Source organism: Bos grunniens, chromosome 12 (genome assembly GCF_055505025.1).
Source record: "Bos grunniens cultivar Pamir isolate PY7600 chromosome 12, Bosgru_T2T1.0, whole genome shotgun sequence".
In the NCBI taxonomy this organism is placed as follows: Eukaryota; Metazoa; Chordata; class Mammalia; order Artiodactyla; family Bovidae; genus Bos; species Bos grunniens.
This window is the reverse complement of record NC_141176.1, coordinates 55097880-55111312: the sequence shown is the minus strand read 5'-3', so window position 1 is coordinate 55111312 and position 13433 is coordinate 55097880. Positions and strand designations below refer to the sequence as shown.

The 13433-nt window shown below is 39.3% G+C and overlaps 1 long non-coding RNA gene across 1 annotated transcript in view; it reads left to right on the top strand.

Moving 5' to 3' along the window:
- LOC147361791 (uncharacterized) overlaps positions 1 to 5877 on the top strand; it is a 34181-nt gene extending 28304 nt beyond the window's left edge. The window contains exon 2 of the long non-coding RNA XR_015138260.1: positions 5342 to 5877. This is a non-coding gene — a long non-coding RNA (uncharacterized LOC147361791). The remainder of the gene's footprint in view (positions 1 to 5341) is intronic.
- Positions 5878 to 13433: the final 7556 nt, after the last annotated feature.

The window sequence follows — 13433 nt, the reverse complement described above, 5'->3', positions numbered from 1 at the left end:
CTCTCCTCTTTCAGTTCTTCTTCACTTTCTGCCATAAGCGTGGTGTCATCTGCATATCTGAGGTTACTGATATTTCTCAGACAATCTTGATTCCAGCTTGTGCTTCTTCCAGCCCAGCATTTCACATGATGTACTCTGCATATAAATTAAATAAGTAGGGTGACAGTATACAGCTTTGACATACTCCTTTTCCTATATGGAACCAGTCTGTTGTTACATGTTCAGTTCTAACTGTTGCTTCTTGACCTGTATACAGATTTCTCAGGAGGCAGGTCAGGTAGTCTGGTATTCCCATCTCTTTAAGAATTGTCCAGTTTGTTGTGATCCACACAGTCAAAGTCTTTGGCATAGTCAAAGCAGAAGTAGATTTTTTTTGGAACTCTCTTGCTTTTGCAATGATCCAATGGATGTTGGCAATTTGATCTCTGGTTCCTCTGCCTTTTCTAAATCCAGCTTGAACATCTGAATGTTCTCAGTTCATGAACCATTGGACTAGCCTGGAGAATTTATCTTTATAGTACACTCAGAATTAATACTACCCTCATGTTTCCTCTGAAACACATAGAATTTATGGTCTATGAAAAATAATTTTAAGATGCAGTACACAGATACAATGGAATACTACTCAGCCTTAAAAAAGAGTGAAATAATGTCATTTGCAGCAACATGGATGCAACTAGAGATTATCATACTACGTTAAGCAAGTAGAAAGAGAAAACAAAACACCATATGATATCACTTGTATGTGGAATCTAAAATATGGCACAAATGAACGTATCTACAAAAGGAAACGGACTCAAAGACACAAAGAATAGACTTCCAGTTGCCATGGAGGCAACCAGGGGAAGGAGAGGGATGGGACTGGGAGTTTGGTGTTGGTAGATGTAAACTATTTACAATGGATAAACAATAAGGCCCTATTCTATAGCACAGGGAACTGTATCTAATCTTCTGGGATAAAGAATAATGGAAAAGAATATTTATTAAAAGAATATATTCGTGTATAACTGAGTTACTTTGTTGTACAGCAGAGGTTGGCACAACATTGTAAATCAATTATATTTCAATTAAAGAAAAGGAAAAATGAAACAGTTTTATATTTAATTATATCATATCCTTACTGTTTCCTGTATTAACTGTGGTGGTGGTAGTTTAGTTGCCAAGTCGTGTCCAACTCATTGAGACCCCTTGGACTGTAGGCCATCAGGCTTCTCTGTCCATGGTATTTCCCAGGCAAGAATATTAGAGTGGGTTGCCATTTTCTTCTCCAGGGGACCTTGCTGACCCAGGTCTCCTCCATTGCAGGAGGTCTCCTGCGTTGCAAGTGAATTCTCTACCAATTGAGCCATTATCTGTCTAGCTAAAAAAGTTCTTTGAGCACAAAGACCATTTCCTGTATTCTAATCCCTTAACTGCCAACCTAACTTTCAGCAGAGAAGGTGTTCAATAATAACCTTTTATTAAATTAAGAATTTTCAATTGGTAATTGATGTCCTTTTATCACAATTACCATTTGCTTTGACATTAACCACATACCCTGAATGTTCACCAATGGGGCTCCATCCATGGCAATCTCTGGTCAGGCGCTTCGTTCCCTCAACTCTACCTGTGACCTATGCTTAACATTTATTACCACCTCAGTATCCCCAAGAGTGATATTTCCACTTCCCCAGCACTGAATTGGTGCTTCTTTGAATTCAGGGCTTACAGGAAGGCTATATGGCTGTCAGACACTAATGTATGTGATTTCTACTTTAAGAAATAGGAAAAGCCAAAGCAGAACGGGCTATTCAGTCCCCACATAGATGCCGTGAGACTTTAAATAATATAGTACATCTGTAGAATTCACAGAAGCAAGAAGCATGAGACTGTCAGCCCAGGAAACAAACTAAGTGTGGAGGAAGGGAGAGGTGCATTCATGTTGAATGAATGGGCAGTCTATACAGGGAAGAATGTGAGCAAAAAACAAATGGGATTACATAAAATTGCACTACTCAAGCATAACGCACTTTCACAACTGAGTGACTATATATTTGGTGCTTCCCTGGTGGCTCAGACGATAAAGAATCTGCCTATAATGCAGGAGACCTGGGTTCAAGGTTGGAAAAGTCCCCTGGAGAAGGGAATGACAATCCACTCCTGTATTCTTGCGTAGAGAATTCCATGGACAGAGGAACCTCGCGGACAACAGTCCATAGGGTTGCAAAGAGTCAGATATGACTGCATGACTAACACAAACACTTATATGTGTATATTGGGATCATCCTGTACATAAAGCATTTATAAAATAACATTTAGCTCAATTAATAATTTATCCTAATTATGTTTATGTCATTCTATTTTACTTCTGCAAGAGTACTTTTAATTGCTATAGGGTATTCCATTCAATGGAGAAACTTCTACAAGATGTCCACTTTATGAAATTATTAGCCATCCTGAGCTATAAATATATAGCTAAAATTTTCAAGTATCCTTTATTATATTAATATCCTTAGAAGTTCCAGGAAAGTTCCAGAAATTCTGCTACCACCACTTCTTGCTCTCTTAATTCTGTATGTTCCCTCTAGTCACTGGCCCATTTCTGACCTTCTTTGTTCTGCGTATCTTCCACTAAAATCTCCAAATCCACTCCTTGCCCCTGTCCTATGTCTCAGGAGACAGATCTTCATGAACTTCATTGATAAGCTCCGTGGACTTCTTGCTTTTGGTTGAGTTCAGTCACTGAGGCATGAAACAAGATCAGAGGGATGGAGACAGGAAAGTAAAATGGGGGTAGATATTCCCTTGACTCCTTTACCTGGAAGGTTGGCCAGGGGTTAACTGCATCCCTGAACTGAGCATCACAACGTCCATCAGCATCAGCTTCCACAGATCTCTTCTACCTTTCTGTCTCTGGGTCCTAGAGATGGTTCCCTTCTCTTGCCTCATCAGGTTAAGGTATTAATAGTAACAGAGCCCACTATTAAGTAGCCCCACAGAACTGTTATCCTTCATAGTTTTCCCACTCCCTGTCCAAATCTTTGCAAGTAGTCCATTTATTAAAATCCAAAATTATCTAAATTGAGTTTGTCATCAGTTCAGTGTCACGCCACTATCTGAGTTATCCTGTCTGCAGCCAAACTCCTTACATGAGTTGTCTTCATTGGTTGTCAATGCTTTCTCCCTTCTTTCTCAAGAAACATCCATCACTAACACAAACAGTAATGCATCACACATTGCCAAATCCTAGATTGGAGCCCCATCTTTCTTAGTCTACCTGCAACACTTGGTCTAGTGAAACTGTCATTCATTCTTCAAATACTTTAGTCACTTCATATCAGGGACATCATTTATAGTTCACCTTCCTTTGCTGGTTCCTCCTCATCTCTCTTAACCTCTAAGATTAAAACTGCAAATGCCCCAGTCTGTGGACCCCTTCTCTTCTCTATGTTTACTTTTTCTTGGTGATTTCCTGTAGTCCCATAGCTTTAACTATCATTTCAATACCAACTACTTCCAAATTCATCTACGTGGTCTATTACCTCTCCCCTAAATTCCAGACTCATATGTCTAACTGCTTACTCAACATATGGTCATGGGGAGGGAGGAGGAGAGGGTCAGATGTATTGAAAGAGTAACATGGAAACTTATATTACCATATGTAAAATAGATAGCCAACGGGAATTTGCTGTATGGCTCAGGAAACTCAAACAAGGGCTCTGTATCAACCTAGAGGGGCGGGATGGGAAGAGAGATGGGAGGAAGGTTCAAAAGGGAGGGGATATATGTATACCTATGGCTGATTCATGTTGAGGTTTGACAGAAAACAACAAAATTCTGTAAAGCAATTATCCTTCAATAAAAAAAATAAATTTTAAAAAAGTTATCTCTTCTTTCACACATACAATACCTAACCCTTGATCTTTTTTCCCCTGCAAATGTGTAGATGGCAACTGTTTGTCTAATTTTCAGACCCAAGACTTTGGTGCCATCTTTCCTTCTCTCGTACCACATATCCACTCCATCAGGAAATCCTGTGGACTCTGACATCAAAATGCACAGAAACCTACAACTCTCTCCAGTATGATTTCTCATCAAGGTGAGAGAGATGCCTCAGAACCAGTCTATTTTGTTTCCTCCCCAACAGACTCTTCTTAGAGCAGCCAGATTATGTCATTTATCTGCTCAAAACCCTAGCGACCAATGTCTTTATTTGACCTGCAAGGCTGTAAATCACCTTGTTCTGCACATTCCTGTCTATCCTTATCTCATATCTCTCTCCCCTTCACAGAGTATTCTTGCTAGTCCTTCCACACACTTAGCTTACTCTCATCTCAGGGCTTTTGCATTTATTGTTCCTTCTTCCTGGAATGTTCCTGTAATATTTGTCTGCTAGATATTCACAGAGATGGCTTCCTGAGTTTCTTTATGTCTCTGCTTAACCATCATGCCATCAGAGAGGTTTTCCATAGGGACCTTGTTTTAAAAAGCATGTAACTAAACCCCCTGCAACACTCTGTAAACCTACTCCTGTTTTTATGGCAGTGATTACCACTTGCTGTATTTTATGTTCATTTTTGTTTCTTTGTAGCCTTTCCCTGGCCCCTAGGATTAACCTCATTGAGAGCAGAGAGATGTTTGCTCTCTACTGTGTCCCCAGCACATAGAACTGAGCTTGACACATAGAAATGCATTTAATGCATAAACAAATGAATGAAAAGATGTGTGTATGTTTTTTTAAATGTTTATGATTAAAGTTTATTAGAGGAAATAGTTTAATGCATCTTCATTTATTCGTTAGTGAACTTTGACAGTTATTAGTATAAGGTCATTTGGTTTTATTCTTCCCATTCTATTTCTCTTCAGTCACTTCTTACTAGTTTTAAAGCAAACTCTGGATGTCATGTCATTTCATCTGTAAGTTATACGTGTTTTTTTATTGTCCTCTAAAATTTTATGCAATTTATATTCATGATGAGCTGTATTGAAAAAGCCCCCTTCATCTCCTACTCATACTAGCAGATACGATCATATAAAGATTATCTTTGTCAATTTTATTGGTGAAAAATCTCAACTGTTTCATTTTTAAAATAAAGAGAACGATAAATAAAAACACTATTCCTAAGGTCTATGATAACATTCTCTTCTTTTGGTGACTTCTCACAATTCCAAAATTCTAAGAGACAGAAATGTATTAAACCACCTTTTCTTCTCCTCTTAAAAGTTTATCTCATGCAATTATACACAATAACTTGTATAATTATAATATCTGATCCCTATCTTAACTCTCTCAGAACATAATACAAAAGGTACATTAGAAGCATCATAATTTTAAAAAATACTCATTCTTTGATTTTAACAGTTTAAGAAGACAGTCTGGAGTGAATAGAGAAATTATTGAGGAAAACAAGGTGCGTGACCCTGACATCTTCTCCAGTCAGTCACCTCCATGGATAACCTTATGAAAGATCTTTCTGGAGCCTTGGCTCCATCTTTGAAGCCATCTTCTAAATCTGGATAGACAAAACCAGCCCAAGGTGCCCCTGAGCCTCTCATCCACTGAAACTGGAGACACGCTGCATCCTGGCAACACCAGGATGGCTCAGGTCAGCAGCTCCGGCAGTCACCCAGAACAACTCTATGACTCTCCCTGGAGAGACCTTCTCTTCCCATAAGTGTCAGCATATTAAGCATCTACCGCGTTGAATAAGATGATGAGGATTTTGGGGAAGAAATGTGAAGACAAATGTGGGTATTTGAAAGCAGAAAAGAAAATCCAGTGCTCAAAATGGCATTCTTTAACTGAGACTAGCTATAAATTTTTTCTCTCTTGTTGATTTCCTGTCTTGGAAAGAACCCATTAATGGAAAAAAAAAAAAAAAAAAGTACAAGTTGGAAGCTCAACTGTGATTTTTTTTTTTTTAATGGTAAATCTGGTACCATTCATATCTGGAAAATGTGAAAGGAAGATTTGAAAATCTCATTTTGTCATTTTATCCAAATGCTGAAACAACCTATGTAAAAGACACAAAAATAGGTGTACAGTGGGGCGGAGGGTGAGGAAGTGCTTTCCTTGCCTTTCCCCCCACTTGCTTTACCAACAGAGCTTGAAGCCTCTTAGTCTGTCGTCACCTTTAACTCCACTCCTTTCCTGCCAAGAATCTGATGGCTGAGTTTCCGGTTAGACGGGGAGCAGGGTAAACCTTTGTTGTAATTTGCTGGAGACCCTATCCAGCTAGATTTTTGGATGAGAAATTTATTGCTTCTCCTCACTGAGGGATATAACACCAGGTCAACAATCTCCATAGCCCATTTGAATGGACATTCACTGGACCACGGTTGTGGCCTATCCATTAGTGTGCAAATCTAACTAGAGGTGAAGGGCGGAAGTGGAGGGCTGCAGGGAAGGGAGCATCTTCACGCTGATCCTTTCTGCACTTCCTGACAGGGCTCCTGGGGTTTCCAAGCTCGTTTCTCCAAGTGTCTGTGGCTCCTGCCTTCCAAGTTCTGAGGAAGTGTTCTCCTCCTATAGTGTTTCAGAGGCCCTCAGAGCCGCTCACAGTAGCTACCAACCAAAGTTCACAGACTGGCCTTCTGGGGTGCCCTTCCAGAGACTTTTGGGAACAGAAATCTAAATAATACTGAGAGTAACAGACTGCTGGCCGTTCTCTCAGCACCCTAGACTAAGGCAGGGTGGATTTTCTCTGCTGATTCTATCGTGGCTGAGGGTGGGTACTCACAGTCCCCAGAAGTCTTCTCCCAGCGAGGAGCAAGCCACTTTATCCTCAGCAGAGAGCATGGGCCCTGTCTGTGCCAGGAAACAGCCTAGAAGGAAAAGAAAGAAGAGAAGGGGAGGAGAAGGGGAGATGGGAGAGGGGAAGGAAGGAGGAGGAGGAAGGGGAGGAGAAGGAAAAAGCAAGGACTTCACTGCTTTCATTACATCTGTTTCTTCATGTCATTCCAGAAACTGAAGAAGCCAGTGAGAGATAGGGGCTCTTCATTTAATTGCTTGATAAATGTAGAAAGGTTTCAGTAGTATCTCAACTTACAGAGCAGTTATGCTCCTCATTGACTCAATGGACATGAGTTTGAGCAAACTCCAGGAGATAGTGAAGGACAGGGAAGCCTGGTGTGCTATAGTCTACGGGATCAAGAAGAGTTGGACAAAGCTTAATGATTGAACAACAATAATGTCGAAGTGCTAAAGAATCTGCCTGCCAATGCAGGAGATGCGGGTTCTACCCCTGGGTCAGGAAGATCCCCTGGAGAAGGAAATGGAAACCCATTCCAGTATTCTGGCCTGGAGAATTCCATGGACAGAGCAGCTTGGCAGGCTATAGCCCATGGGGTCACAAAGAGTCGGACGCAACTGATTGCATGTACACATGTTTCAAGTATACTGGGAAAATTCTCTACTTAAAGGATCCATATGAGGACTCTATTTAAAAAGCGAAAACTCCTTTTTGAAATGAGAACAACTGCTTTCTTCATTTTGCTTTATTAATGTAGCATTCTCTTTCACAAGTTATATAAAAAACAGAATTTAAAATGTTATATTTAAATAGAACTTGACTCAGAAATTAAAACAGATAGTTTTACTCATTCTTTAAAATAGCCTGATGAGGAAATAATACACTGACTCTGACTCTGGCCAACAACATAGTTTGCAAAGAGTTGATGTGACTAGAACTTGGGTCCCTGGGCACCAAGTTTGTTAGCTTTGAGAAAAAATAAAAAGTTGTAGCAATGCCTCAGTTAATAATTTATTTGGGAATAAACATGTTCAATAACAAAGTCTCTATTATATGTTTTTTAATTTTTTTTACAATTTTTAATTAATTTATTTAATTGAAGGATATTTGCTTTACAATATTGTGGTGGTTTTTGCCATACATCGACACGAATCAGCCATGGGTGCACATGTGTCCCCCATCCTGAACCCTCCACCCACCTCCCTCCCCACCTCATCCCTCTGGGTTGTCCCAGAGCACCAGCTTTGAGTGCCCTGTTTCATGCATCAAACTTTCACTGAAAAAAGTTGTAGCAATGTCTCAGTTAATAACTTATTTGGGAGTAAACATTTTCAATAACAAAACCTCTATTTTAAAAATAAATAAATACTTTGTAAAAGAACAAAAATTTGAAGATAAATCATTGTATGAGGACTGCCCTCAATTCTTCCATCTCCTCTTTTATTTCTCTTTTTAAATTTATTTTTTATTGAAGGATAATTGCTTTATAGAATTTTGTTGTTTTCTGTCAAACCTCAACATGAATCAGCCATAGGTATACATATATCCCCTCTCCTCTTTTATTTCTTTCTCCATTCTTAGATAACAGTCCCTTCCCACCTCACTCCAGTTCTCCTTAAAGCTTTCTCTCACTTTCCTCCCAATTAATCATTCACTATCAGCTAATCAAAGAAAACTTTAATGTGTCAGAGTCTCAGAGTATCAACCTAGACAACAGTGGTGTCAAAAGGTTTGTAATTCAGCTTATTGGCTTAAAGTTTTTGCCTTCTGTAAAGAAAACTTCAGAAATGTACACTCCAGTGTTCACAGTAGCACTGTTTACAGTAGCCAAGACATGGAAGCAGCCTAAATGTCCATCAACAGATGAATGGGTAAAAGAAGATGTGGGATATACACACAATGGGATACTACTTAGCCATAAAGAAAGAATGAAATAATCCCAGCACCATAGTTGGACCTAGAGATTATCATACTTTGTGAAATAAGTCAGAGAAAGCCAAATAAATGATATCACTTAGATGTGGAATCAAAAAAACTGATAAAAAAAAATTAACTTACTTAAAAGACAGAAATAGACTCACAGACATAGAAAACAAATTTATGGTTACCAAAGGGGGAAGGGAGGGCAATAGAATAAGAATTTGAGATTAACAGATATACAATACTAGATATAAAATAAATAAACAGGACTTACTATATAGCACAGGGAATTAGATTCAATATCTTGTAATAACCAATAATGTCAAAGAATCTGAAAAATATATATGTATACATATATAAATAATTGTATTTTATAAAAGTATATATATATATTTGAAGATTTTAAATAATTATTTTTTAAGTAGGAAAGTAAGTCCTATTGCTTTATTATTATTCCAATCCAGTTTATAACATTTCTGATAATAGTTAAGAAAGGTCATTAGACCATACGTGTGTCATTAGTTGAGGTATCAGTATACTTATGTAATTTAAATAGGAAAGACATTCAACTGAAAATATTTGCTAAAGACACATCTGTCATGCCAGACAGTGGGACTCATCAGACTGGAGCCTTCAGGGAAGATCACTAAGACAGAAAAGCTGAGTCATCAGGAACCATGTCTGAGATGGATCTGGCAAGCTAGACACTGGCAAGCTGATTTAAGAATCAAGATCAAGGAGTGCGCAGGGCTGGGAAAGGCAGAAAGCAAAGCTTGAGGCTAGACTGTGTCAGATGTCAATAGCCAAGATGTTAATTAGCCAACAGGCCTCAGAGGTCAGAACAGATGAGGGAGACAGACAGACAGGGCCAAAGTACTCAGGCAGACTAAATGAGGGGCACCTCTAAGAAATGTCAGAGCTTTGATCTTAGACTGTGTGTGCACCCTCATCTACCCACATAGGAAGGTTGCTTAACACCATGGCAGAGGTTCCATCTCAGGGTCAAATGCTGCCCAGATATGTGGCGTCTTACTCCACTGTTTAGAAACTAGAGATAAATGTTGACAACAGAAAAAATAAGAAACAGAAGAGTAACATTCCTGTTCTCCTGAAGCCCTAGTTAAGTGGTAATTCCCCTCTTAAACTAAACTGCATTATAAAAGAGAAAACTGAAGGGAGTCTAATGCCTTCAGAAATCAATTTTTGAATCATTCTTGAGTTTTTGTTTGATCTTACTGATGCATCTTTGGCATGTCAGTGAAAATATAATTTCTGTTTTTATGTAAACAAGAATCTTCATCTCTTTTGCATTGATGAGCCAAGGCAATTTGAATATTAAACAGTGAAAGTAATCAATATAGGAAGTTGACATGAGGAGCACTTATCCTTTGGAGTGACAACCCAGAACATGACTATTTTTCTGTAAGAATTGCACTCCCTTCTCTACACATAAGGGTTGGCCCTGGCTGCCATGTTGAACCAATCTCTTTGGCAAAGCTGGTTGAACCAGGGGCGGTACCTAACACAAGTTGGGCCAATCAACATTTATCTCTTGAGAAGCTGAAACAGAGATTCAAGGAAGCTAGTCTCTACTAGTTTCTCAAACTGAGGATATGCAAAAGCAAGTACTCTTGGGGTGTCCTTTTACCATTTTGCTATCTAATATGGCAGAGTCTAGCCACATGTGGCCATTTAAGTTTAAACTGAAATTAAAAAATTAGATTTTTACACATGTATACCTGTGATGGATTCATTTTGATATTTGGCAAAACTAATACAATTATGTAAAGTTTAAAAATAACATTTAAAAAAAGTTAGATTTTTAATTATCCCCGCCATATTTCAAGTACTCAATAGCTGCGTGTAGCTGATGACTACCACATTGAGTGGTGCAAATATGGAATATTTCAGCACTGATTTACCCATACTCAGAGAAGCAGAGGAAGCCTGTGTGCAGAGACAGGGGAAGAAAGTAGGATTATAGACAGAAGTAGAACCAAGAGACAGAAAAGGTAGGAGATTAGCTTTCTCTATTTTCAAGACCCTTGTTTTGGTCCCTAAGACTCAATTTTATGGGATTTCCCTGCTGATCCAGTGATCAAGTCTTCCAAAGCAGGGGATGAGAGTTCAACCCCTGGTCAGGGAATTAAGATCTCATGTGCTTCATGGCCAAGAAACCAAAACATAAAAAACAGAAGCAATATTGTAACAAATTCAGTAAAGACTTTTGAAATGATACACATTAGAAAGAAGAAAAAAAAAGATTCAACTTTTACCTGTCTTTAAACTCCATGATAAACATGTCTGCTGCTGCTGCTAAGTCACTTCAGTCGTGTCCAACTCTGTGCGACCCCATAGATGGCAGTCCACTAAGTTCCCCTGTCCCTGGGATTCTCCAGGCAAGAACACTGGAGTGGGTTGCCATTTCCTTCTCCAATGCATGAAAGTGAAAAGTGAAAGTGAAGTCGCTCAGTCGTGTCCGACTCTTAGCAACCCCATGGACTGCAGCCCACCAGCCTCCTCCGTCTAGATTAACACAATTTGAATCATCTTAGCCTTCCCCATCTTCTTTCTCAACACACTGGTGCTGAATTACTTGGATTGTTGTTTAGTTGCTACATCATGTCTGACTTGTTGTGACCCCAAGCACTGTAGCCCACCAGGCTCCTCTGTCCATGGGATTACCCAAGCAAGAATACTGGAGTGGGTTGCCATTTCCTTCTCCAAAATTATTTGGATAGTTCTACTGCTATTTATTTAATTTTGTCTATTTTTTAAAAAATGTATCTGCAGTGAAAATTTCAAAAGTGTACTGACCCCTAGGTATTAATTTTTAATTTCAGATCTCCAAATAAAATAGTCCAGGCTAGTTACTATCGGTAAAACTTGAGTGGATTAAAGTGAGATCTTAGGTGGACAATTAATTGGGAAGTGAATTGTTTACTTCATTTATCCAGAAAAGTACTAAATAAAAGTGGCTCCTGGAGAAAGAACTGGTCAAAAAGTACAGTGAGTCTCAAAGTTGCCGCATGCATAGATTATCTCAGAAGACTGCAGAGAACTGAAGTTGTGTGACTTTCTGAGTTGCCTCAGAAAGATTTTGTTTCCATTTAGTGTCTTTTTTTGCTACAACGTTTTGGGAGAGAAGGCAGTGGCTCTGTAACTGCTGACATAACTTGAGAACACTCAGGCTTGCAAAGCAAGAGTAATCTTGACCTCCATTGGGCAGAATACCTTTGATCTTCACCAGCCACTGTAGCTGCCTGAGATTATCTCAGATGTTAAACAGAGAGCTCTCTTGCTCCAAGCTACATTAACTCCACTATCTGTGCAGTGATCCCTTACAGGTGAGACGCTGCTATGAAAAGCAACTGAAGTCCAGGAGTGTTAGAGAGAAGGATTTCTAACCAAGACAGAACCAGCTTGCTACCTGCAACTCTGCCAAGAGGGGTGGATCATCTTTCTTATGTGTTGATGGGTTTGTGTCTGTAAGTTTAGGAGTTGTTGCTGCTCAGTTGCTAGGTCGCTAGGTCTGACTCTTTGCGACCCCATGGACTGTAGCACACCAGGCTTCCCTGTCCTTCACTATCTCCCAGAGTTTGTTCAAACTCATGTTCACTGAGTCAGTGATGCCATCCAACCATCTCATTTTCTGTCACCCCTTCTCCTCCTGCCTTCGATCTTTCTGAGCCTCTGGGTCTTTTCCAGTGAGTTGGTTCTTTGCATCAGGTGGCCAAAGTATTCGAGCTTCAGTTTCAATATCAGTTTAGGAGTAGATCCAGAAATATAAAGGGGAGAAGGACTAAAATTAGGAAGTCAAAGAGGAGAGCCTGAGTAGAAAAAAGAGGAAATACCAAGACTAGATTCTGTAACAGGAAAAATGCAGAGAGAGAAAACTAAAAAATTCAGAGTAGTAGTCCAGAAAACACATTAAGGAAGAGAAATATCTCATGCATACAGGTTTAAAAGTTGCTTCTTGTGAGATGCTCAGTGCAAATGTTCACTCCATCGTCTCGCCCATAAAATTTTAGTAACACCTCCTCCCAAACAACAAAAGCCTCTCTTGTTCAGGGAGATGAGCTCGCCTGGCACATTCATGAGAAGTGGACCAAAAACAGATCCCTCAGTACAAGGCTGTTCTATGTACTGCTTCTTCATAATCAGTGCTCAACTTTTATTAACAAAATGGTGGCCTTGAAGCAGTTTAATTTCATAGAAAATTACATTTCAGTCATCTTAAGTTCAACCTTCATATTTTTTCCCAAGAAAGGTTAGTTGGTGCCCAGATTTAATGTGAGACAAGGAGAAAGGAGGTCTTCCCAATGGTAAAGAACCTGCCTGCCAATGCAGGAGACATAAGAGACCCAGGTTTGATATCTAGACCAAGGAGATCCCCAGGTCAAGAAGATCCTCTATGGGGAGGGAGGAGGGAGGAGGGTTCAGGATGAGGAACACATGTATACCTGTGGTGGATTCATTTTGATATTTAGCAAAACTAATACAATTATGTAAAGTTTAAAAATAAAATAAAATTAATTAAAAAAAAAAAAAAGAAGATCCTCTAGAGGAAGGCATGGCAACCCACTCCAGTATTCTTGCCTGAATCCCATGGATAGAGGAGCCTGGAAGGCTACAGTCCATGGGACTGCAAGGAGTCAGACACGACTGAAGCAATGGACAATGAGAAAGGAACGGTAGTAACAAACCAATAATAACCACCACCACCACAATAATGGCTATCATTCACTTGCCATTTATTATATTCTGGGTACTGTACCTATA